The sequence below is a fragment of the Pezoporus occidentalis genome, unplaced genomic scaffold (assembly GCF_034315485.1).
Source record: "Pezoporus occidentalis ecotype Australia unplaced genomic scaffold, CSIRO_AGI_Poc_V1 ctg68, whole genome shotgun sequence".
Lineage (NCBI taxonomy): Eukaryota > Metazoa > Chordata > Aves > Psittaciformes > Psittacidae > Pezoporus > Pezoporus occidentalis.
The window spans coordinates 3,960,901-3,983,544 of NW_026916030.1; the positions used below are offsets into that span (position 1 = coordinate 3,960,901).

The following is a 22,644-nucleotide window of genomic DNA, read 5'->3' on the forward strand; positions in this document are numbered from 1 at the left end:
CATCCAGATGATGCATAAAATTCAGGGAATTCAAATACACATCTGGTTACTAAAAAAAGCCATAATAAAAGCAGAAATTCTTATTAATAAATAACCACTTTTCCTTGGTTAATATAAAGGTTGCTGGTGCAGGTAGCATTAAGATCCTTGATATTAGGATGAATCACTCTACACTGATAGCTGAATGCCCTCTGTTTGTGGCATGGAAAAGGTACATAATGGCTGCACCTCTCCGAGTTCTCATGCTGTTGCTTCTTACCTGCACAATGCAGCTCACACTAAATTACCACAGGAAGGAAAATACCATAAATCTTCTTGCCTGCCGCTGAGCTTGCCTACTTGCAGCTATTCTTGCATCTCAACAGCCCAGCCTGTTCATGGGTGGAAAAGCTTAAGATATGGGCCATAGCCAGGGAACAAAGGTGGCTCAGAACTAGCTAACATGGATGCAAATTATGCTGGAAGCAGAAAGGCTGTCAATAAACTTTCAGAGCTCCTGCTGGAGCTCATGGAGTACATTAGTACTCAGGTAAATAAAGAAGGATTTTTAATGTTCTAAGTGACTATTAATGCAATAGAAACAAGTGCTGGTGAATGTAAATGGAGACCCTGGAGAAGGATCTCTCTGCAGTCGTGCCCCTGGAGGAATACACCCAGGAAATATAGGAGATTCCATTTAAACATAACAAAATACTTTTTTATGGTAAGACTGGCTGAGCGCTGGCAGGGGCTGCCCAGAGGGGTGGCAGAGTCTCCATCCTTGGAGATAATCAGAACTCAGTTAGACACAGGCCTGAACAACCTGCTCTAGCTGGTCCTGCTTGAGCTGTGGGGTGCCTAGATGATCTCTGGAGGTGCTTCTAACCTCAGTGTTGTGTGATTCTATGATTCCTGCTGTTATTTTCAGTAGTTAGACAGTAAACTCTTTGGAGACAGAGCCAAAGAAACACCATTCAGGCTTTTTACCAGTTGATCATTAAATATCCTCAAAATAAGTCTAAACCAAAGAAGGAATACAGACAAAGCAATTGATACCCAAGGGAGGACCAGACAAGCAAAGCAAAAAAGTTAAAAACTCTTTCCTACAGCAGTTATCCATGTGAGCAACATGAGCAAAGATGAGATCTGCTTCAAGGGTAATTCATACATTACTCTGCTTTTTCCTCAGTCAGCTAATGCCAGAGTTATTCTAAAGGCTCCATCGTGATGAAAAGCACAGTAAAGGAGGAAACAAAGATGACTCCATCAACTAAGAGAAGTTTCAGAGAACAGATATTTATTGGGTTCATTTGGATCCATTTTAAAGTAACAAGCGGAGTATCAGTCAACTGGTTGGATGGAGCTTAAAGTAGACAGACAGATTTAGGACTTAACTAGAAGTAAGAAAAGTTGCAAAGACTTGTAAAACATGTCTGCTGGATCTTGGCTTCAGCCATCCCCATTTCTGTCTGCAAAATCTATTCCACAAGCTCTATATTGGGTTATATCCCAAATGAGATTATTTTACACACAACTATATTTAATTTGCAGTGAGGGGAACACCTTGGTTTGTTTTATGTCCACATGCCTGTTTAATTGGGCTTCTGATTATTTAATGTCACTGCTGCAGAGGTAGCTTTTATGAGGCACAAAAGAAAATTTAATGAAAATTATTCACAAGCCCAACTTCTGACTAGTAAAACCAAGAGCTTAATGTAAGAGGCAAAGTCCCCATCTGGTACTTCTCTTTGAAAAGAACAGCCCACATGAAGGATTTATTGTGACATTACAATGCTTGATGTCAAATAATCTAGCCAGAGGAACAATATTGCCCTAAAGAGAGCCATCAGGCCCCGTGTGACATGGGTATTTGAAAGGATTAACTACACTTAAATCAATACGGGCAATGAAAACAGAAATAACCAATCTCTCAGCCGCTCAATTATTTAAGAGTGTCTTTAGTCCCCACAGAATGGAATTAAACGCTTGTTTAAGAGGTCTGACAATTAAATCTATTTCTTTAATGTCAAGATAAGGACATGGGATCCTTGACTGCAGCATGGTGTGAAGGACTGACATTTCACAGAGAGGAATGTTCAGGAGGAGCCCTCAGGGTGCTCACCAGTGAAGGGCTTATCCCATGGGGGGGACCTGGCTGCTTCCCACAGGCATGACTGCATGCACTGTGCACACACATCTGCTTCCCCAGGGGTGCTGGTGCTCCACATCCACCTGCACATCAGGCTGTGGCTGGCAGGCTGTGCCCGGGCCATTGTCACAGCAGTGCCCACACCAGTGGGGATGACAGCATTGGCCAGGATGGGAGCAGCAGCAAACAGTCGCCACCCCATCTCCAAACCCACTGTCCTCATGCAGTCAGGTCTTCATGAAAGGCTACACCCAGATACAGCTTCTTAGCTGTCCCATTTCCTTCCTAGTACTATGTTTTAAGAGTAGAAACTGCAGGCTTTAAAATACACAGAATACTAATAACCGAGTGTTATTTCAGGTGATAACATAATGTAAAATCGTTTAATTGACACAGGCTGACAATTTCCCAGTTATTTGAGTTTTGAAAAGTTTGTCTGACCTATCCCAATATATTTTTTAAGGTATTTTTAAGATGTTTTACAGAGCAACCACTCTGACCTTTCCTGACGATACTGTTTCTCCTGAGGTGTTTATCTCAAATGCAATGAAGAAATTCCTAGTGAGGAAAGTTTTAATAGGAACTTCTATTTTCTGATGATAAAAAGGAGGCAACAGAAGCAAGATTTATGCAAAGCATTGAATGTTCATCCATCATATTGCAGGCAACAGGAAAATACCAGATACCTGCATGCCTTCAGTTAAAGTTCCTGGCCAGAAAACCTGAAAGACGCTCTTAAATTAGAGACAACCCAACACACTAAGAGTTCATGAAGATGTTCTAGTGGCAGTTGTCCATCACAAATCTCAGTTTTTCAAAGGCTTCTGTGAGTTGCAAGACAGTTTAAAAGCCTGACTCTCGATATTTAGGCTGCTTCACAACATGGCAAATGAACGCAAAAGCCCTCCTCTGGTTTGTAACTAACATGTGAAAGTCATTGTCAATGTGCCAGACTGACTCCTTGCTGCTATTGAGCTCCGAGTCACTACAGGCAAGCTCTTATTCCGAGATCTTCCATCCTTTTTTTTTTGCATTTTTTATCTGTCCATTAAGATATCACTGTGATTTAATATATTACTTTCTTTCAGGCAGGAAAGAAGTGCAGTCCAGAAAAGACGATCTAAGTATTGTTTCTTATAACAATTTGTGAAAATGTATTGCAGAAAATCATTACTCATGATTTTTGTCTTGACACTTTTAAGCATAATAGCTTGGAGGTATTGTTGATTAATGATTTCTAGGTCCTCTGATATTCTTGTATGAACTTGTCCACATTTTAGAGTCAGAGTAAGGTGCAAAAAAAAAAAAGAAAAAAAAAAAAGAAAGAAGAAAAAAGACAATTGTCACTTTTTAACCAGAGACTGTAGATTTTATGGCTTCTATGTGCCCTGACAGCTCTGCATGCAATTCTCAACTTCAACACTTTTACCATTGATCAAATGGCTGGGATGCTGCTATGTTGAGCCTCACCCTCAGCACATGTCTGGTTTTGTGGTCACTCTGCTGGTTATTTTCATGCCATTATTTTGCTGATCATCACCAAATGATTTATTTCCTCATCTCCTGCATTAGTATTACAGAGCTGTTCGTTCTTCTGTAAAGCATTTAAATCTCTTTCTTTGCCCTTCTTGCCCTATTACTCCTTATACATTTCACAACAGTTGCTTTGGCACACATCTTTCAGCTATGTATGAGCCCATCTAAACTGATGTTGCCATCATTATTAGCTGCCCTGAAGAGCTGACAGTCTGGGTATAATATGATTCATGACAGGTAAAGATCACAAAGATCTGCAGAACGTAAAGGTAACAATGAGAATATGCTGGTCCACATGGTCAGATATAGTCTCAGCACATCTGCAGCCTAAGCACTATTGATGCTTTTAAAGCTACAGATGCATATTTGACATAGCCGTCTGTGCCTGTAGTTGCATGTGTGCATGGGAAGAACGCAAGGAGCTGCCCTACAGCGAGCTGGGCACACTCCTCAGGCTGTGGGAAAGGTGCTGTGTTAGTGCTTTGTAAGGTAAATGGGAAGGCTCTCAGGTGGGCACATGCTTTGCACTAGCAAGAGCTTCTGTGTCCCTTTTCCAGCCTTTTGGAACGAAACTGTTAAACACCATTGTTTCATAGCTGTTCTTTACCATGTAATTGCAATGAACTGATTTTCATGCTTGGTAAAATTTGCATTAAGCTGTGTATACGTTTATACAGGTTAGAGATAGAAAAGGCAGATTTGTTTGTGGATTTCAGAACTACGGTAGAATTCCATAGAAGAGGAAGTTTTTTTCAGCACAGAATTAATTCTATTAATCTAAATCTGGAGCATTCATTCCTCATCAGCTTATTTCTGCAGCACCTGAAGGATATGGATATTGAATAACTGTGATACTCCTGGCATGCTGCTGGTCCGTGAAGCTGGGAACTAACTATTCTGGACAATGCCCTTAATGCAATAAGCATGATTAAGAAACATTTGTTTTTAGCAGAACTCTTAGGAACTGAAAAGTAAAAGTGGATCTCTCACTTATTCCCACCTTTTATTCTGGCTTCAGGTGTTCATGGGCTTGGAGGGTGGATTTCAGATACACTGGTGCTGCACCACAAGCAAAGGGAACTCTGTGTTTCTCGGAATGTTTTACCTTCCATGCTCTTTTACTACACAAGAATTACTGTTATTACATGTAAACACTGCTCTAAACTGGTGGCTGCAACCTAGAAAATATTTGTCCAAAACTGGTGCCAACCTCCTCCCCTTCCTTCTTTTTGACCCGAAAGCATTGTCTGATTCTCCTGGTAGGAAGACACAAGTCCCAGCAGGAGAGCTCTAACTAAGCCAAGCAGGAATCATGCTGTTTGCTTTCAGAACTGACTTCTATCTGCTCTGCCCCAGTTGTTTTGACCCAGTCACCTGTGGCTGCTCTTTGACAGGGCTAGTTTATGCCTGCCTCTTGCCACTCACAGAGTGGGAGAACTTGTCTTGCTCAGACTGCGCTGTCACTTTTTTTTCACTTGACAGCAGACTGGTCTGACACGGTTCTTGTCACTCAAACGGTGGAGAGCACAGATCCCTTTAATCCATCTAACAAGAAGTTCTCTTGTCTTCTCTCGGCACCAAAACTAATTACACAGCAAACCACAAGTGTGTGGTTTCATGCAGGGATATAAGGGAAGAAAAGACAATGTTTGCATGAGGGTATAGAGAATACCATCAGATAAAGTCTGTCCCATTCTGCTTCCTTTCGGGCCCACTTCCTACACCTGAGAAAAGCCAGGGCACCGCCTCATCCCTCCTAGTGCCAAACCCTTTGCTCTTTGTGGCAAGCTGATGCTGTAACTCCTCCTGATACAGGTTTTCTTCAGGCTTTGTTGCGAGCTGCAGTAAATTATTCCCTTTGCCTCTGGGTCCACCTTCTTTATAAAAAGGTTCAAATCAAGGACCACCCTTCAGAGGAACCACTGATGTTCCCTACAGTCACAGCTATGGACACATCCCACTATGACCACTATGCCTGTGCAAACTGAAGCTGTGGTCTCCAGCTCTCCATGCCACGTTTCTGCTCTTATTTTTAATAGTAAAGTTTCAATTGAAGAGAGGTTTAACATTTTTGAGATGAGAAAATAGGGATGTTTTCCCCTCTGTTACTTTTTACTGTTCTCTAGTGTCACAGCACACCTGGAGCATTACACTTTAATCTACCTCTTTGCCCAGTTACTAACTGATGGGCAGGAAAACAAAATTATGCAAGACAAGAATTCATCCAATGCTAATGCTTGTTGCTTGTCTCGGTAATTGAAGACCTGTGTTAAGTAAATGGAAATAGGGTCATGTCTGCTTAAGTAGAAAGATGAGGAATGAGCAAGAAGTAAAATAAGAAGTCTAATCTCTGTAATAGGAACACCATTAACATTCACGGCATGGGGTGCACTGGGGGAATTCTAGAGTAACTCATTAGAGTTCCCAACCCAGGGAACAAGGGGTCACAGCAGTCGGGAAGGAAGGAGCTGTTAGAACAGTAAGGCTATTCTCTTATGAAGGAATCTGACTTGGACAGTATGTTTTGGAAGGAGTGTGCTGGATAGGCTCGAAATCAACATTTTACTTTGTGACTATACTGTTAGTATGAGCTATCAGCATAATTGTAACTAGATGCACAAGGGCATATGATCTGAATATGGCTTTTAGCCTTTGCTGTCTACACAGAAATAATTTCTGCCTATGAGTTTTAGAAACAGAAAGTAAAAGATGTCAAAAGAACAAAGCTTTTTTTCAAAAAGTAGTAGGATCTTTCTGCCCTGTATTCCTCTTACGTTAGGAAGTCAATTCGCTCATCACAATGGTACTAACAATTGCCAGCTGTGCTATGAAGGAATTTCTGGACAGGACAACTATCAGACATGGGAGTAACATGGGCGTTTTTTGTGGTGTAAGTTTTTAAATGCACAGTCAGCAATGGTCATGAGGCATGAGTTGTACTTTCAAACTGGTTTGACTGCTTACCACTTGCGTACAGAAAGGCACTGTTTAAGAGGGAATGGAGAGGTGCAACTTTCAAGAAGGTGTAGATTTAACATTTCTCTGCACTCATGCGTGCCTGCACAAGGTGCACTGCAATGCAACTGCTTCTCAGATGGATGAAGAGAGCCCGGTCCTGTACAGCACTGTACATCCACTTAAATGAACACTTCCAAATACCTAAAAGGAAGTACTTCAGGCCTTTCAGTGGTGCTTTAGAGCAGAGTGCTGTTCACTAGCTGGCAGGTAATGTTGCTGGTACACCTCAGCCATCTGCCTTGTGGGGAAGAGGAGCCCATGGCAGAGAGCTCTCCGGGGGCTGAACATTCCTGCCGCAAACCTTCAATTCACCTGTTTCTAAGCTGTGCCCCAGCTCCTCCCCCTCGCCAGAGCACCCTTTCATCTTATTTATTAGGCAAAATGGTGGGGATAGGTTTAATCAGTGGAGAGGTGGGATGCTGATAGCCCCAGGGCTGCCCCAGCTGTGTGATGGAGCAGCACTGCGGGGGGAGAGGATGGCTGATGAGCTTTTCAGCTTGAATCTCCATGGGCTTCGTGTTCACATGGGGAAGCCCATCTTAGATCTGAGAGATTGCTCAGCACAGGGCTGCTAGGCAGCTCTGCTGCCTACAAAATGCTTGTTATTTGATTAATTTGCTGGAACACAACATAGCCAGGAATACTTCAGAAATCTCCCTAGATGTCCCCCTCTGTGTCTTTTCTACATTAATGTGAACAAAATCGATGGAGTCTGAAGATGCTCTTTATAAATAAAAGATACAGCACGTCAAAGGCAGCAATGACTTAGCACTTCTCAGACTGTTGGAAAGCAGAGGCAGTTTTGAAAGTACCAAAGCAGCAAAGTGCATTTGTGCATGTGCTAAGAGAGAGAAAGAGCGGAATACTGGCCTATTTTACTTAAAAGTGGTGGAAAGCACATACAGAACATTGCAACATACTTTTGAACGTATGTTGGGGGATGTGCAGGTTCAAACTAATTCTTATTAGTAGAAGCCAGTAATTCTGCTTATTCCTACATAAAACACAGGGAGTAACTTGAAATCTGATCCCTGTTCAAAATGCACTTTAACTGTAATAAAGCAACATTTCTGAAGTAATGTTTCTTATGTCTGTCACTATGGCAACCTGCGAGGTGCCAGTATGACAGGAAACCTGCATTATGAGGCTGCATCCCAAGTGGTTGTATCAGAAGGCAAAGGCAGTATCATATATGCCAAAGAAACAAACACAGTTTAAAAGCTTCTAATACTGTTTTAAGGCAGTTCACAAAGGCTTTGAGCAGGACTTTTCAACAAACTCAGAAAACAAACTGAAGGTTGTCAAACAGGTACCTCTAAAATTACCTTTTAGAAAGCCTTTCAGGCTGCATTGCTTCCTCCAGCCATTCATTACTGTGACACCAAAACGATGGCTAGCTCCTGGGCTTTGGTAACATATTCTAAGATTTGCTTCTTGCACATTTGTTTATAAAACCAGTAATAACTTAATATTGAAATATTTACTATTAAATAATAAATAAAACAAAAAAACATTTTCAAGAGAGAATTCCTCAGATAAAAGGCTTTGGTGATTATCAAAAGGCACAGAACTGAGAAATAGTCCTTTCTACTACATGTTTAAGATGATACAGAAGAACAACCACAAAGTCTCAAGTCAGATGTTAGTAAACATTTCTGTGGGCAGCCCTGACTTGTTGGGAAAACATCAGTTTTATTTTGTTACTTGTTACCCCCAAAATATTTTTCTTAGAACACCTACTCTGGAAAGTTTATTTCAAGTTGAGAGAGGAAAAAATACTTTAAGAAGCCTGTTTTCTTGTGAGATCCTTAAGGATGCTTACAAATTAAGTATTTTGCCTTTGTGTTACAGAAATTAGAGTCCTTGAAGAAACAAGTTCAGGCATTTTGCTGGAAACAAATGTCCCGACCTGCAAATTAACACCACTTCTGTAGTCAGAGTTCTCAGAAGGATAAACATTTCTTGCATACTTATTGAGAAGGATCTGCCACTCATCCAGAGCCTGCTCCAGAGCCCACTGAAGCAGATAATAGTCTTTCCATTAATGCCCCCTAAGGTGAAGATCTGACCCATATGCAGGCAACTGTAAAGACTGGCCCTGCAGTCACTAACATCACTGCTAAAACTTTCAGCACCTTCCCCCATTATCAGAACTGTACCACTCAGCATTCAGAAGGTCCCATCTGTGAGCAGACCCTGACCCTGTGCTCTTTACTAAGCCAAGACTCCCACTCAGAATCAGTAACGAATAAGGTAGGCAAGATCTGACCTTCCCTGTAAAAGAAGTCTATCTTTTCACTGAACAGCTGATGTTTGGGAATATGCTGACCTTTACTTCCCCACTGAGTAGCAAGCTTTTCACATACTTGGAACATTGACACACCACTTTTTTCCCAGGTGACTGAAAACAAAGGTAGAAATCAAACCAACACACAACTGCACTACAATTATGGAGACAGGGAGAGTTCCCTGTCTTTGGCTCAACATCAGCCATACACAGATGTTTCTATGCTTTCCTGGGACAGGAGCTGTTACATCACATCACAGAAAAATAGCATGCAGTGAGGGTATCACAACAGAGACTTTACACCTTCCATGGTACTGACAGGTAAAAGAAAGCAGGGCTGCTCCCAAATGAAAGCACATCGTAGGGTTTTATTCCTTCTTACTCAAGAGCAAAAGAACTGACTTGCATATGTTTTTTTTCCTAGCTGTTCAAGTTCCACTGGGAAAGGCTTCCAAAACAGGATATCACTTTATTATGCATCATATCTACATATTCATTTAGCATCATATCTACTTTGCAATTGATAGCAAATGCAGTATAAATCCAGAAGAACTGCATGTTACTGCCTAGTAATTGTACTCAGGATCACCAAAAAATTCAGGAGCTAATGCCATGAGCCTTATATCCTTTTCACCTCCTCCTAACACACAGCACATTAAGCAGGCATTTAATGTTTTTCATTGGCTTGAACTCCAGTCAAGAAACCTTCTGGGCTTCACCCGAGTAAGGGGTTATCCCAAAGCTCTTCAGCAGCCAAAATTACCACCCTCTTCTAGCAAAGCAGTCACTGTCCTGGGCTGAAGCATCACCCTGAGATGCCTTGTGAGGTTCTTGTTACCTCCAGGGTGAAAGGCTAAGGGTTTGTGAGGGCTTTGCCAGACTAGGGGTTACTTATTTCCCCTGAGCTGGTAGGGAGAGTAAGAGACCGGAAAAGGGCAGTCTAAGCTCACCTTATATTCTGACAGCTACAGAAACTGGTTTAGCCTTTTGTCTGTTCCTTGGCATCCAAGTCAGATCTAATTTAAAATCATTGTCATTCCAAAGCATAATCAACAGTGTCAGCAGAGGTCTGAATCAAGCTCAGCCCTGCTATTCTGATCTGACAGTGCTGCAAGTGAGGTCAAACATAATGTTTTCTCTGCTGAGACTACCAATGGGGATCCAAAGACAAGGAAAGGCATTACTGTTCTCTCCTATTGTTTTAAGGTTTAGATTACACCCTGCTGAACTGTGCCTTTTGTTAATGAATTTAAAGTTAAGAGAAAGACCAACTCTCCAATAGATCAGGACCTGGCTTAGTCTTTGCCCTTTACAGGTTATTAATGAGAAATGGACAAGGACAGCAATGTTATCCATGCCAGGTACCAAAACAACTGTTTTCTGTAAAGGAATTTCCCCCCACCCCCAGTGCTCAGGGTTTTTTCCAGTATTTAGCAAATATTTAAAGCTCAAAAGATACAAAGAAGCAAGGGGAAATTCAGCATCACAAAATCTACAGTGCTAATTGCAGGCAACAATGTTTTCTGAAGGAAGCATCAGGTGAATTCAGGGAGCTTCAGTATGAATAGATGTCGGTTAGATTGGCAAATCCATTTGATCAGTTTTGATAGCAGCCTAAGCTACTTAAGTCTGAATACTCTTATCAGTTCAGATTAGAACAAGATGCCCAACCAAAACAACATTTTATGCAGTTTGTGTTTTCAATTAGAAATGAAAGGGTCTTCATATCAGTATATCAAATCTGTAACTATTAGAATCTCAGTTACTTTCACATACAGGAGCCCATCTGAAATGATGGTTCATCTAAACTTCCCTAACATGGTAAAGGGTATTACTTTGCTTATCAAAGTAACCGGGTGTGGCAGTGAAGATAAGACAACAGGTTACCCAAGAACTGCCAATGAAGCATGCACCTCTCCTTTAAGTGTCATGTAAGAAGCAGGACATAAGGAAATTTCTAGGAGTTTACTCACCACTGCCATCTCCTCAGCAAAACTGGTGCCGTACTGCAGATATTCAGGGGTATGGCCAGGGTGGTAACAAGGTAGAACACGAGTGCCTTTTTGCTTCCAGGTGACTGACTTGGTGGCAATGCAGAAGGAAATTCCCCTGGGAAAAAAAAGAAAAAAGAAGAGACTTCTATCAATAAAGTTTAAAAACCTATAAAGAGACAGAAAAGCCTCTAATTCTAATACTGCATTGTATTTGTGCCTCAGTTCCTGAGCTGATACTCCTGACAAGTCATGGTAGGTCATTATTTCTTTTCTCTACCAATACTGTAAACCTGTAACACAAATTGGATCTGCTATATATAACTTACTGATCTGGCCTCAAATGCCTCTTTCCTGAAAACACTGCAAAGCAGAACTGTAATTTCATTATGCAGGGTAATCCTCAGTAATAGCAGAGGGACAGCATCTGATGGTGATGACAATAGTGTCATTAGAGTTCTCCGAATAAACTTCCTAAATTATAGGCTTTCTAAAAGATTTTGATCCATTCATGTGAGACAACTAGGCTTACTGAGGATCCTCACAAAACACACATCCTCAGTGCTGGGGAGCACTCTTCCCATGCTTAATGGAGGTTACTTTTCTTTCTGCAGTCGTAAATGACTGGGTTGATGTTGCAACCACAGCCACTGCAGGAAACTGGAAAATGCACCAGTGCAGCACAACACTTGAATTTCCACTCTACAAACGGCTCGTGTAGAGGTGGTACCTCCACCATGAAAGGCTCAATCCAAAGTGAATTTTCATTTAATGTTCTTTTTTTAACCATTTTGGAGAAGTCTCCATTTTTTGTCAGCGTCTTAAAGAGCTTTCGTATCTCAGGCTTCGTATGCTCACTTTAGCTTTTGCCACATTTTCTTCTTACATTGATTTTTAAAAGCACACAGGCATAAAAAATACTGCAAAGTTGTATAGCTATGGGTAAGGGACAACTCAGTAAACTTGCCACAACTTCTAAAAAGAGCAGAAATCAGTCCACATCTCCCATAAGATATAGGAGACAAAGGTATCCTGCTTTTCACATTTGGGCATTCTTCAGAAGTTGGACAAGAAACATTAAACGTAGAAAACAAATCACATTTAAGATTAACACCTACATGTTGTTTTAAGGTTGCAGTTACTTGGTTACAGCTACAAGGAGCTAACTAGCAGCTAGATAAACACAAGGGTTTTGATGAGGCAATTTTAAATTTATACCAAGAAAACATCTGCAGCAATGTTGTTTGGAGAGCTTATTCCTATTTTCCAATGGAAGAACACTGTGCCCAACAAACACATTTCATTGTGCTAATGGAGAGGGAGGAGAGAGTCAGTCAATTACATCTGAAAGTTTTTAAAATTCACACAAGAAAACAATAATATGGTTTCCAAAAAAGTGAAATAAGGTCATAATTTGCTTGTGGGTATTCCACAAACAGGAAAGGCGCCAAATTCATTTAATAAATGATTCACTATGAGTTACACACCCAATACAGACAAAAATGAAGTTCATTCACACAGCCACAGCCCAGCCTTGATGGTTTCAGCTGTTGCTTTCTCTGTGAAGTGGTATTTCATTAACAAAAATCAATGAGAAGATATTAGGTGCTTTCTTATTATCTCTATGACTAGAGCAATACCATCTGCTTAGATCAAGGACCAGGAAGAAGGAAGGACCTCAGACGTAGGCTAGGAAATTTCAGTGCAGAGGTGAGGCAGAGATGAAAATAAAATACTTCCACTGAAATTGTGTCTAAAATTAATAATGAACAAATACTGTCCTTCAGCCAATACTATGGAACAGGTAACAAGCTTACTAGAAAATTAGTGGGACTATTAATGGATTACTTTGTCTCCAAGATGCTCAATAGTAGAAAACAGGTTATTAATATTATAGCCACAATTCATTTAAAAGCAGGCCACTCTAACCTCATTTTGCTGATTATTCCTTAAAAGTCCAGGCTTTTGGAATAAAAGAGGTTGTCAGTAGTGTGAATTTGTGGTGTAAACTACTTTGGAAAGAGCACTGTGAAATAATGGAAACAGGAGGGTATTAGGATCTGCAGACACTGAGCTTGGGGCTTGCCCAGAATTTTTGCACCACTGATGGACATTAACTTGCACAATTAAGGGTACAAGATCAGTTCCTGAAGCATATCTGTGCCCTGGATTTATAGAGGATGCATTTTCATTAAAGATGGCTGAGTATTAAGATGAAGACAAAGACAGTGATGGTGAACAAAAAGAACTGTGTATTTATCAAAAGGTTTGGCATAAATATGGTGCTGGTAGAGGGTTTCAGCTGTTTTATGTCTCAGCAACAGTTTAAACAATAACATTCATATCACAGAATGGTGTAGATAATATCTGCAATAAAACTGGGTCTTTTATGTTCAGAAGCAGACAAAGCCAGGAGAGCACATTGATAAATGAAGCTGAACCTTTGTATTTCGTTGTGGTGGAGCTCCCTCTAGCTTATGGCATTAACCCTGTATCTGTAAATCATATTTGCTTAAACTCATCCCTCCATTTGCAGGGTAGAAAAGGCTTCCGATTCTATATTCTTGGAAGCATTTATGACATTTATAATTCAGCTGAAAAAAACCCTAAAGCCCAGCTGCTAGTTGAATGACATTAACAGCTCTGATGATAGTAAATTTCATACTTTTAAAAAGAACAGTATAGAGAAAAGATTTTTACATCTGGGTATGTGACTGTCATAAGCAGTGCTTTCTGTCTCTTCCAGCTTTATTCTTGTTTATGTTTATGTACATAAAAAGATGTATCTTTTTACCCACTTGGTGGAGAGAATTAGCCTCTCCAAAATGGCAATAAGCAAGTGAAGATTCTGCAAGGTAAATTTATCTGCTAATACAGCATTAAATAGTCTGAGCAATCCCAATTCCTCAACAAATTATTTAATCACCTGAATTTATTGACAAGAACAAATCAGAAAAACTGATTAAGAAGTATCTTAGTCTGATTAAAGGTAGGAAAGTAATCACCATGACTTCTCTTGTTCAGAATGAGAACACTCATTTGTTTTAGCTGCAGAATTCATACAGGTTCCCCTCTTTAGGATTCCTCTACTTTTCAAGGCTGAATTAATGATTGTAAATGCTAACTGTACCTTTAAAAGAAAGTGGAATGAATGGTGCATTATGGAAACATTGTTTTGCTGAAATGCTAATTTGGGGAGATTAAGAAGACATTTCTGAAGAACAACATCCAAAATCTGATGTGAAGCTTAAATAACTACTGAAATGATAAGCAGGCAGAGCTACAGGAGAAGAGTTAATTAAAAATCTCCAAGGCAACTTATATTCCTTTGTCACAAAATAAATGCTATGCTACTGATACTGTACCTGTAAACTGAAAAATCACCAGCTGCTGCTGTAGCTAACCAGAGAACAGAAAGGATTTACTGGTTCGCAATGTCTTAAATAGTCTGCATTTTAAATGCATTTGGCCACCCTTCTTCATAAATATTGCTCCCTGGGTTTTCTATTTAACTTCACAACTACTTATCATAAGCTTCTTTGTCCACTGAAAAATTAAGCTCACCCACATTAAAATTAAAGAATCAGCTTATTACAGACTTTGAAGAAATTGATTCAATAGGAATTAATATTAAATTCAGACTGAACACAGAGAGACAAAACGGACACTTTATATACCTTGTGCAAAATCAAAGTATAACATAAAAATCTGTGGGGCTGAAACAACGTTTCTATTATTGCTTCCCCCAATAAATTAATGTATGAGATAACATTTAATTTCTAAAAATGAAAATAATGTAGCTGGTTTAGAATGCTGATTTTAGAAACTGAATGCTTTGAGAATTGTCTGATATGATGCTAATTTGTCTGCTGAACTGCAGCACTGATAGAGATAAAAATGCTAAAATAGCCTGCTGAAGTTTACTCTGTATTATCTAATGAAAGCAATTCATCACAGAATCTGCTTTAATTCAAATTACATTTGAACGCATCTTAAAAAGATGGGTGAAAAGAAAAAATATTTAAAGGGAAGAAACCGTTGTCAAGTATTAACATTCTTCGGGTATCATTTTGTTTGTATCATTTTCAAGAACACGTTCGATCAAATTCACCTCATTAGAGTTTAAAATTTGAGTAAAAGAAGTGTAATTTGAGTCATATAGGTAGAAGTACACAATCACAGCCGATCAGTGACGAGAAGTTAAGGGAAAGAAGGGGTTTTTAAAAGCCTTTTCTCTGTACCATGCAGTGTGTTTGTTTGGAGCATCAGCACAACAAGAAACTGTGACAAAGCCACTTTACTGCCCTAATTTTACATTAGGAATCCCTGCTCTTGAATGACTAGTGTCAAACTGCATATCCAGTTCTATAGGCTTTTTGAATTAATTTTTCCTATTACATGCTGAAATCAGCTTCTATCCTCCAAGTTTGGAGGGAGGTGAGAGGGCAAGAGACTGACACTGGCTATCCCTAATGATTTAGGGGGATTGTCCCATTTAGGAGCATTTAGTCTGCATTTGATCTAACGAGACTCTTGTCACCTTGTTTTAAAATGTATCACCCGAGTGAAGCTTCAAACCGAATACAGCTTACTATGAAGATCAATAAAATACTAATTATTTTGAAACGTGTATTAGACTTGAAACGAAAATCTTAAGAGCAAACGGATCTGATAGTCATGCACAGGAAGAATTCAGAGGGTTTTTTATTAAACATGCTAATAATAGGAATTAGATTCCTTAAATCACACCCAATATAATTAGCATGGATTTGATTTATAGCAAATTCTAACTGCTGTATTATAACAGAAATTGCTCTTATGATTTAAAGAATGAAAATTAGTTATTTGAAGCCTTTTTTTCCCCTGCATAAAATATGAATATTATCATATGCTGAAATACTTTAAAAAGGAAAAATCAGGATACAGGAGTCCAACAAAAATAGGTGAAATTACACTATGGCAGTGCTATAGAGTACAATACTTTGCTTCCATGAAAAGATCCTGTTTTTGAATTATCACTGTAATAAGAATGCTTTGGGGTTGATCGGATTAGGCAAAAAAAGTCTTTACTTTGCAGCCTATGAAGGGAGACAAAACTTGTTGTACACACTTGCATTCAGCTTTAGTTTACTGTGAGCTAACAGTAATCAATACAGCAGAAATCAGAACAAAACAAGCATGAAAACAGCAGACTAAATGCTGCAGCTTAAATCAAGTGACCTGGATTGGAACAATCTGGCACCATTCAAGTGTGGTTATTTTCACTGGACGTTTTCAGACCCCATAAAGAAAGAAAACCCCAACATGTTCTAAGGCTTGATCTGCATTTAGGTGTGCAAGCGATTTCATATACAAAATGTGAGATAATTGTGAAAGTCTTTCCAAAAGTCGATGTTAAAGGACAACTGTTCTTACATAAACTATTATCATTTTACTCCATACATTCATTATAGGGATTTCTTTTAATTTCAAAACACTTAAGCCTGCAAAACACAACACCAAATAAAAAAAAAACCACAAAAAAACCCTGCAACTTTCTGCTTCTTGCTGTGTATTTCTTCACTAAAAGCATGGGGTTTCTGTGACTGAGAAACCTACAGAGAAACGTTCATTTTCTCTTACTTGCTACTTTCACTCTCTTGCTACAATTATTTTGCAACTTCCATGTGAATTTTTAAGCTATCCATAACACTGAGATATTTGCCCAGGAGAGAACACCAACCAGGGCAAGATACAGCCTCTGAGGAAAAAAGAACATACACACTTCCACCCCATCAAGTGTATTATTCATGCATCAAATCAGAGACACAGTAACCCTATGTCTAAACAAGAATATGGAAAACTAGGGAGGAAAAAAGAGGGGAAAAGAATAAATAAAGAGAAGGAAAGAACCTGCAGATAATACAGTCCCACAGCTCCCTGGGCAGGAAAAGGCTCTGGGATGGTTCTTCATAAGCTCCTTTATACCCTCTGTTAGATATGGGTGCTTTGTAACTGTAGAATATAACTAACATGAATTTTTCCTTAGCAGCACAAAGAGTTTGCCTTACAATTTTGGTTTGGTCTCTGCCATGGGTAGATAAAATTGCCAGATAAAGCAGAGTCAGTGGTGGTTGCTCCCTTCAACTGTGGGCATCACAGCCAGTACAGAGAAGATCCCAACACTGACCCACAGAGAAACCTCATCCCAGCTCCCAGCATAGACTAGCACATGGCCCAGGGGAGAAGTGCAACATCTCCTCTGGTGTTCTGGATGTTCTAGTTACCCACACACCTTTCAAAACTTCCTCTGACTCCTGAAACAATGCCAGGATTTTCTGAGATACTAAGTTCATAGGTGAACACTATAGCTTTTTAAAGGAAGCCCCTTTTACTCAGACTTCTTACCTTTAATTTCAACAAGTCTGAACACATGAGGAAAATAAAGATATTTCTCTCTCCACAGACCACCCCAGTCATCCCTGCCTCTTTTGCCTCTGAGCAGCCCCACTGCCCACCCCAGCCTCCTGATACCACAGCTCAGCCTCAGATGAGGCTCCTACAAAGCAGAGCACAGGCTTCTCTTTGCATCTGCACAAAGAGCTTACTCCTACACTTCACACAAGCACCTAGGGAAAAAAAGAAGAACCAAGAAAAATATTTAATGCTCTACAAATTCTCCATGAACTTACCCACAGGACAAGCACAGCAACCATACCACAAACCCCACCGGTGTATTAGAGCAAAACCCAACAGACAGACCACTCCTAGCATCTTAACAGCACTGGGGCGAACCAGTGTTCCCTCCCACCCCACACACCTGAGAGCACTTCCCTTGTTAAGGTGAGAATTACCTACCAATGGTGCCTCTTTTCAGGTTTTGTGCACCAGGTTGTAATATAAATACTTCATGCCTGCCACAGCTGGGCTGTAAGAGGTCAGCTCATTAGAGCAGCCTGTGTGTTTGCTTGGTGAGTTTCTTCATGGTGGTTTGTGATACTTCTGTTTATTTGGGGGTTATGCTGTTGGTATAAATGAGATTCTCCAGAGCAGAGGTCCTTCTAGAAGGAAGGACAGAAGCAGCAAGCAATACTGTGGGCTGAGCTAGCCAAGGAGTCTACCTCTGGCTTTCACAGTGCAAAAGGCTCACTATAGTGCTGTTACTCATGGATGGAGGAACTATTTGCTCTCTAGCTTCATTAGAAATATTGGCAGAAGCTACTGTTACCTGAGCTGTGACTCACAGGGAAATGCTTTCAGATGAGCATGGTGCCACAGTACTGGTGAGGGGTTTTTTGCAAGGCGAGGACCTGGTTGTTAAGTAAATCAGTTCAAAAGTTGAAACAGTTCTGCTGGGGAAAGTTATTCTTCTTTTGAAACTGGCAGTATCTGTATGCCACAGAGCATAACAGTTCTTGTGCTTTTGCCTCAAATGTTTTCCTGTCTTCTTTGGAAGAGAGGAAATGTTTAGTCCTGCAAAGAGTCAATCCTTCTGAGCGTAATGCATGTCAAAGGGAAGTTTTTGTATAGGGAAGATAACAAGTGGGGAATTAGAAAAAAACTCTAGGTTGGGTCCATTTGACCCACTAGTTTATCCCTTCATTCAGCCATAGAATTCAGGGAAGTCAGAGGTGACCTGGTGGCCAGCCAGCAGTGCTAGCAGTCGAACACCTCTGGCCCAGCTCTGATGTGATGGCCCAGAGAGGAGCCGTCAGGGTGAGCAGGGAAGGCAGTCACAAAAGACTCCTTATTAGCATGTGCACTTACACCCTGATCTTAACAGGCTGAAGCAGTAATAGGCAGGTCATAGCTGAGCAACATACTTCTCAGCAAACATTTGCCTTAAGGGAAGCAGTCTGATTTTTCTTGCATCCTCTGAAATGGGATCTGTTGCCACACAAAGTTGTACTTGACTTTGTGATAAAGAGGCTTGGTTTGAAATAGGATTATTCACAGCCAAATGCAACTTTAGAAAAAAGCTAGTTTATTATATCATTATTACAGGATGTAAGAAGAAGAGATGCAAGATACACTGACCTGTAGTCCTACCTGGGCTGAAAATCCCAGCACATGAAGACAAACTCCTGAAGCCAGCCTTGCTTCAACTATTCTTGATTAACTCCCTTTGAGGGCACAAAAGCATCTTTTTCCTCAACAGCTGAGAGACCATTTTAAAAATGGACTGAAGTAACAGAGGAACAAGACTGTCTTGTTAAAAATCTTTGTGTCCATAGAATGAGCTAACCTTTATGTGGGGAATTTGAAGTGCGTTACTTACTATGCATTAATTTCCCAGTATAGCTCAGCAAAAAGAAGAGGTAAAAATTGTCCTCAGACTTTGTGTGACAGCTCTTCTCCCCCCAGTCATCAAGAGCCTGCAGCAGGCTGTATTCCTGTCTTCTCCCACCACTGCTACTCCAGATGTGGACAGCTGGCAGTAGGAAAAGCCCCTGGGGTACCAGCAGGATGTGGAACAGTCACATCACAGCTACTCCTTTCTGTCAAAATGCCACCTCAAAAGCAGAGTTTTACCTGTGACCTTTGAGGACTGTGACAAGCTTAGTGACTGTAAACCATTGTCCTGCAGTACACCCTCAGTGACGCTCTGGATGGGCTCAAAGGCAGCAGTACATGAGTGGAAGTATCTCTCCTTTCATCCCATACATTCATATGCAGTCCTCAGTCTGTGGCTTAGGCATGGATGTGATAATTGCTTAACTGAAAGATCACTGCTGGGAGCAAGGTAAAAACTGTCACTTCCCTAATGCCACTGATTTTTTTTAAAAGTTTATTAGCATGGGTAGTATTATCTTTTGGGGTTATTTTTCTTTTGTTATTAAATTCCACATAAGCTAATGACTGAAATGTAAATTAATTTATGCTGCAAATTTGGCTGTGACTGTGTTAGGCTGTTTTCTACTTGATGACAAAGAGCACTGAGGTTTCAGTTGCTGAGAGGGTGCACTTTGTAGCAGGTGCGCTAAACAAAGTTACTGCTCCATTTTAAGCAAACTGATGTCCTTATTGCTCTGTGTTAAAGTCTGCTGCGTGCTTAACTACAATGTGCCTAAGGTAACAGGGAACTGGAGTTCTGCTGTGTTAGGTGCTTTCCGTTGAATCTTTCACAGTATAAATAAGGACATGTGGGGTTAAGAAATCAAATGTGAATGGAAAGTCTTTCACCCACTGGCATGTAGATTACCTCTGTGGCCCCCAATACAGGGGGATGTGGAGCTGTTGGAGTGAGTTCAGAGAAGGGCCATGAAGATGCTCCAAGGGCATGAGAGAGCTGGGGTTGTTCAGCCTGGAGAAGAGAATACTCCGGGAAGACCATAGACCAGTCTTCCAATTCTAAAAGGAGATTACAAGAAATCTAGAAAGGGACTTTTTACAAGGACCTGTAGTGACAGGACCAGGGGAAACGGCTTTAAGATGGCAGAAGGGAGGTTAGAGGTCTTAGGCAGAAGCTCTTCCCTGTGAGGGTGCTGAGGTGCTGGCACAGGGTGCCCAGAGAAGCTGTGGCCGCCCCATCCCTGGCAGTGCTCAAGGCCAGGCTGGACGGGGCTTTGGGCAACCTGCTCTAGTGGAAGATGTCCCTGCCTGTGGCAGGGCTGGAACTGGATGAGCTTTAAGGTCCTTGCTAACCCAAACTAAGCTGCAAGTGACAGATTAAGGTATATTCACTTGTGCAACATTTCTTATTCGTTATAGATAAGTATGAGGAAAGTCTAAAGTGCTTGTGCATAGGGTCACATCAGCTGCATCCTAAATGCAGCCACGAATCAGAGAGCTTTTATCAGCTCTTCATTAACTGCAGCATTATGGCAGATACCTCTGCTCTCTGCAGCTAAATTAGGTATTACAGACACCATATCTCTTAAATATCTGTCAGAAGGCAGAGCTTTTAAAAATAAACAATAACTTCACAATTAAAATTAATTTCTATTTAAAAATATTGTTTCAGATTTGTTTCAAATGGGGTGAAATCTTAGTAATAGATACAATCTAACCTGACTGATAAGGGCATTTTTCTGTTAAAAATATCCTTCAGTATAAAGTTCAAAATAACAGTACTGTTGTTATAAATAATATGGTGCTTATTAATGTGTGACTTGTGATATGAATAAATTTGGAAATAGCATTATTAAATAAGTTGTCAGCACATTTTGGATGAAATTTCCTTAAAAAACCTACCTAAAACCAAAAAACAAACCAGTGAAACCCAAGGTAAAAACACAGACACTGAGTTGGAAAGGTTAGGAAGTGGACTTAGTCTCTCTTTTCCCTATCAGTTTTATTTAAGCAGGGTGATGACCAGGAAAAAGGCCCTTTAAAATCTCCTGTGACCTCTCTGTGTTTTACACACCAGAAAACACAGCTGACCTGTGCTGGAAAGCGCTGTAGCTTTGCAGAAGGACACGAATTCTTTGCTACAACCTTAAAATCATAGCTCAATGTTAATTTCTGAAGAATAAAGTCAAGAAGAATCAGTATAAATTCAGAGACAGTTTAGTGTGACTGAAGCAAAGAGATACCGTGATGTGTGATTTAAAGAGCTCATAAAAGCAGACAGCTGGCTTTAGAATCTATGGAAAGCAATAAAGCAGTTAAAAATTCTCCCAGTTGTAAGGCCTATAGATTTCCTTATCTGAAATTCTTTGGCTAAACCCCTGGAGCAAATTGCGGGGCGCATGGTGGGAGTTTTGTCTTTCAGCCTGGGGGCTCGAGGGCAGTTTCCCGGCCCCTCTCTCTGACCCCCCTCGGTGCACGGTGTCTCCACTATAGGGGAGCTTGTCTTGGCGGCAGTGTCTAGACATTCCCAGCTACTATCCTTCCTGACAGTCTCATGCCAGTGGTAATTTAAAAATTGTTTGGGATAGGCTGTGCCTCATAGACACAGGGAGCCAATAATAACCCCCAGTTCAGTGACCCTGGTCGGAGCATCAAAAAGACGGTACAGGCAACCTCAGTTCAGCCTTGGGTCAGGAATCGTGACCTCCCCTGACCTTTCTTGTAGATTTAAAATTGTTTTGAGAAAGAGAAGAATAAAAAAGATACAACTCGAGGCAGTTCTGAGAAGCACTCCAGCTTCCTGTACTGTACACATGCACATAAGTAACATGTTTAAACAGATGCAGCTCTGGCAGGCCTCAAAAATTAGGATTTAGATACTTGGTGCGTTTTTTCTTTTCTAATGGAGTGCACATTGCTTGTCTCTACTTCGAAAGCTTTGAAAGGACAGTGTATGAAAACATCATTTTCACGATATTTAATAGCAAAGATGAAAAAGAAGGGCAGGTAAGATTATTTAATAATAAAAAAAGGAGAATGAGCTAAGCAAAAAAAATCCCCAATAAATCATCTTCTGTGGGTTCTTCTGTGGGTTTTTCAGATGTGTTACAGAAATTGCTGTCCGGTGGATCAACCAGATGAAAAAAATTAACACTAAGATTACTAGACAAATTGCCTTGTAAGAGTAAAATGCATACAATTGTAAGCTGGTTGGTTTTCAAAGGTTTCCTTTGTGTACAAAGTATTTGCAGTCACAACCAATAAAACAAAATATACTAGCACTTTATTTGTGGTTTTGGTTTTGGAATTGCATAATGGTGACTAATATTTTCTCAAAACCTACTTTATAGTGTTTACTTAGCAGAATTTTCATGCACTGTACCTGGAAAGTATGAAATGTACTTTGTGTGCTT

General features: G+C 40.4%; 1 long non-coding RNA gene across 1 annotated transcript in view; it reads right to left on the reverse strand.

Annotated features, from left to right (window-relative positions):
• LOC134175469 (uncharacterized) overlaps positions 1 to 17,735 on the reverse strand; it is a 29,906-nt gene extending 12,171 nt beyond the window's left edge. The window contains exons 1-2 of the long non-coding RNA XR_009969019.1: positions 17,632 to 17,735; positions 10,943 to 11,078 (exon numbers count right to left, since the gene is read on the reverse strand). This is a non-coding gene — a long non-coding RNA (uncharacterized LOC134175469). The remainder of the gene's footprint in view (positions 1 to 10,942; positions 11,079 to 17,631) is intronic.
• Between the last annotated feature and the right edge of the window lie 4,909 nt (positions 17,736 to 22,644).